Source organism: Saccopteryx leptura, chromosome 6, assembly GCF_036850995.1.
Source record: "Saccopteryx leptura isolate mSacLep1 chromosome 6, mSacLep1_pri_phased_curated, whole genome shotgun sequence".
Classification (NCBI taxonomy): domain Eukaryota; kingdom Metazoa; phylum Chordata; class Mammalia; order Chiroptera; family Emballonuridae; genus Saccopteryx; species Saccopteryx leptura.
Genome location: NC_089508.1, coordinates 172,818,279 through 172,823,051, shown reverse-complemented (window position 1 = coordinate 172,823,051; position 4,773 = coordinate 172,818,279).

The following is a 4,773-nucleotide window of genomic DNA, read 5'->3' as shown; positions in this document are numbered from 1 at the left end:
CCTTGGGACGCTCTGTCTACTCAAGCCCAACATGTGCTTGGTGACTTTCCTGACTTTTCTACCTTAGAGACTGTGCCCTTCAATAAAGTTCCAGGGGTACAAGTCCTCTGTGAGCTGTCAAGAGCTGAGGGGACAATCTGGAACTGCTAGTGGGGGTAGGGGGAACTGCAGCGACATCTCATCCTCCCCTCTGTTTGGCCTTGCCCTGGTCAGCGGCCACTCTGCCCAGGGGACCGAGGGCCAGAGGACAATGAGGTCTTTGTGCCCTTCAGCCAATGGGAGGGCCCCCCTGGGAAAAGATACAGTAACAAGACAACAGGCTGAGTCAGTCTCCATGCACCCTGGCCTTCTTAGCTTGGCAGCCTTGACTTTGAGCCAGACAAAGGGTGCATTTCAGAGTTTTGATACATAATCTTCAGCCCAAGGGGATCAGTCAGTCCAGTCCCTCCCTCCACAGGCTAGAGGCAGCCAGAGCTGGAGCTGGGAGACAAGGCTGCAGGCCTAGCTGTTCACACTGTGACCTTGGGCTCTCAGATCCTCACTTTCCCCAGTTACACAGGCAGGCATAGAATTGGGTAGGGCCTGAGGTCCCTATCAGCTCTAAGCTGTGAGAGAATCGAAATTCAGCCTGAGTTTGAAGGCTGGGTAGGGTCGGGGCAGATGGGAGAAGAAGACGGCCTCACCAAGAGTACCACAGAGCCAGGGGCACATGCAGGAGCCAGGAGCGAGGGAGGGCGCAGGTGGGAGCGGGAGCTGAGCTGCACCTGTGGATTCCTGGCTTCACCACGATGGGACTCTGAGCACGGTCTTTAGTTCTCTGAACCTTTGTATTCTCATCTTGAAAACAGGAATACCGGCCAGGGCACACAGGAGAGGCGCCCATCTGCTTCTCCACCCCTCCCCCTCTCCTTCCTCTCTGTCTCTCTCTTCCCCTCCCGCAGCCGCAGCCGAGGCTCCATTGGAGCAAAAGATGGTCCAGGCGCTGGGGATGGCTCCTTGGCCTCTGCCCCAGGCGCTAGAGTGGCACTGGTCACAACAGAGCTACGCCCCGGTCGGGCGCATGCGGGACTCTGTCTGACTGCCTCCCCGTTTCCAGCTTCAGAAAAATACAAAAAAAAAAAAGAAAGAAAAAAAAAAGGAAAACAGGAATAGTAATTGTACCTACCTATGGTAGACAAAAAAAGAAAAAAGAAAAAGAAAAAAAGCCCCCTAAAGATATCCACACCCCAATCTCCATAACTATACAACTAACCTCACATGGCAAAGGGAACTTTGCCGATTAAGTTGAGGAGTCTGAGATGGGCAGATTACCCAGGGCTACCTGGGTGGGCCCAGTGTAATCACGAGAGTATAAGAGGGAGGCAAGAAGGTAAGGTGAACAAGGGAATGCGACGGCAGAAGCAGAGATTGGAGTGACGTGCTTAGAAGATGGAGGAAGAGGCCACAAGCCATGGGGTGCAGGTGGCCTCTAGAAGCTAAAATAGGCAAGGAAACAGATTCTTCTCCCAAGAGTTCCAGAGCTAACACAGCCCTGCCCACATCTTCGTTGTAGGATTTCTGACCTCTGGAACTAAGGCCATAAATGTATATTTTAAGTCACCAAGTGTGTGGTAATTTATAACTGCAATAATGGGAAACTAATATACTACCCAAGTGTGTATATTAAGTGAGGATCAATTGAGATGATGGGCTTCCTGTGTTTTGCCCAGTGTCTGCTTAGTAATATGTGATATGATCTGTCTTCCCCGCTTAGTCATGGTGCCCATAGGCCATCCAGTTCCCACATGCAAATTTGTTAAGTTTTGTACCTGCCAGGCCCACTCAGGATTTATGGCCTGGGAAGCTGAACTGCTGGGACCTGACAGTGTTCCTAATGTATGGCCTTAGGGGATGGTTCTTGGCATGGCTTTTATTTATTTAACTTTCTGCTTTGTTGCTTTCTTTTTTGCCAGAAGCCAAGTCAGCAGCCTCCCTGGTCTCTGTCCAGAGTTCAGGCTTCTTGCTCCCAGTCCAGGTATTCCTGCTCGTACGTGGAAACAGTGGTGGCCCGCCTGGCCCCAGTCCAGCTCCCAAGGATGGTCCGTCAGGCGGCTCAGGGGACAGACTCCAGTTGCCAAGCAGAGAGACGAGCAGGTTCTCAGTGGGGTTGAGAAGATGCCTCTTAGCCAGAGGTAAGGAGACCTGCTTTTGAGGCCCAGCTCTACTGAGTCATCGGGGCCTCAGTTTCCCCATATCTACCATATAGGTTCAAGCCCTACCCTGACCCCCCTCACGGGACTGCTCTGCCATTCACGGGGACAGTAGAGGAGGAAATGCTTTTGAATGGCCAAGAGGGTATCAAAAGGGTAGGAATGGAGAGGAAGGAGAAGAGGAAGAGGAGAAGCAGAAGTAGTCATTCCCTTCGTAGTCAGAGTCAGCCATGCTTCCTAGTCTCCCGTCCCTCCTGTTCCTTCAGGGTGCTCTTACCCCTGTCTACAGAACCTACCACGTCTTCCTCTGGGGGGTCCTGGCCCAGGGTGTCCTCACAGGGACACCCTGATGGGGTCCCCAGATGGGGTCTCTGCTTCGCCCCAACCAGCTTTCCAGTTCCTGAACTGAAGGCCGCGTGGGAACTCCGGCCAAACATGGGGAAAGTTCCACTGGCTCATTTTCATCAGAATCAGTATCTTAGTTTACGAAGAAAGCACAGAGTGTAAGTTAATTTTAGCCCCCACGATGCCTGCGAGCTATGGCAACCAATCCTATAAAAATATACAAAACAGGCTTCTGAGGAGCCTGCCAGCACCCTGTCCCGGCCGGCTGGGGCAGAGCATCAGCCAGGCGTCTGAGCCAGAGGGAGGCCGGCGGCCACGTGCAGCAGACCCTTTCTTGGATTCCCAGCTAGTCCCTTTGAGAACCTGAGAAGAGCCAGGGACCCTCTCAGCCTAAAAACACACAGACGCCCACACTTGTACACCCACTTTTGTAGGTCTGAGGATCCCTTAAAGACCAGCATGGAGTGTTATTCCAGGCTGGAGCCCCATTAGCAATCAAGGCCCCCAGTGACTGAGAGCCGACTGGGTGTTGGCCACTGTTCTAGACACTACAGTCCTGCTGTGAACAGGACAGGGGAAACCCCTGTTCTCACGGAGCTTCTGTCTGCTGGGGGGACAAGTAGTTTCTGATCCTGCCGAGTGCTAGGAAGGAAATAAAACAGGGGAAGGAGACAGACTATCCCGGTGAGAGGCAAGGAGACTGGTTGCAGTTGGGTGATCAGGAAGGTCCTCTCGGAGGGGAGGGCATTGGGACAGATGCCTGAAGGATAAGAAAACCGTAGGCACGGGAAAATCAGGTGGAAGATTGTCCTTGCTAGAGGTTAGAGCAAATGCACGGATGCTGGGGTGGGGATAAATTTGGGGCTGTGGAGGAACTAAAAGGGAGTTAGTGTGACTGAAGTACTAAAGTAGGGTGAGCAAGGAGGAGAAGGGGATGGCAAGAGAGGCAGAGGCCACATCACGCAGAAGTTTATGAGAATGGTCTCTGCCTCTCCCTTTCCGTGCTGTTTAAGCCAAGCTATGCTGCAAAATCTTTCTCTTCCAGGAAGCCCTCTCTGCCTGCTCCAACCTGGCAATCCCACCACTCTGAGCCCGAAGGATAAGCCTCAGACTGTCCACTCTTGTATCCATAAGGCATGTCCTCTCAGCAAGATCCACAGCTTTTTTTTCTTTTTCTCTTTTAAAAAATGTTTATTTTATTGATTTTGAGAGAGAGAGAAAGGGAAAGGGCAGGAGAGAGACAGGAAGATCTGTTCCAGTCTGTGCCCTGACTGGGGATCAAACCAGCAACCTCTGTGCTCTGGGACGATGCTCCAACCAACCGAGCTATCCAGCCAGGGCAAGATCCACAGCTTCTTGAGGGCAAGGACCAGACATTAATTCTTACTCCTCCCTGAGTGTAGTAAATACTCAATCCACACTTCCTGCACTGAGACGTTCATGTAGCATCAGTATGAATCGAGTTGAATGTAGAATCAGCCTGCCAGGTCATCTTGGGCTGTGACTTACCTTCTTTCAGCCCCTGTTTTCTCGTTAGTAAAACAGCCATAGTAACAATATCTAAGTCAAGGGTTCCTATGAAGATTATTAAGTCCTCGGTAAACCTTGCCTGCTTCTACTTCTATGATTACTATCAATATCATCAATCACCTTCTCTGTTCTATACAGATGACACATCCCCCAGCTAGAAAGCTCATCTCTTATGTTTCTGTTCATGGTGTAACTAGAGTTAGAGTGGTTATTTTTAGAGCATACACCAAATCATCAGCGATGATGCCACCAGCGGCAGCTTCTCCCGTCTGTACAGAGGCAAGTCCTGGCCTTGCCTTTGTCACAGATACGACGCCTTTAAATTGCTTTGCCCTTCTCAGCACTACCTCCCGTTGGCTCTTGTAGAGATCGCTGTCAAAAAGTCAAGACGCTGGGCCTGGCCCTGCCCCTGGGGGCTACCAGGTAATCCCTTGCCCCCCCCCCCAGGCCTCGGTTCCCCTCTGAACAAGAAGGAGGCTGTCCTAGGCGATCCCTGCCGGCCCCTCCAGCCCCTGGCACTCTGTGAGACCGTCTGGGCAGCAGCGCTAGAACCCAGGGGGCAGGTGAGGTTGGGGAGTCTGGTCAGGATAACCCAGCACAAGGGAAGGAAAGAGAAATGGAAGACAGAGACAGCTTTGGCAGGGGGGTGGGGGCTAGGGGGCGGGAGGAAGGAGGAGACAGAGGAGGAGGGACCTCGGGCGTGGAGGGG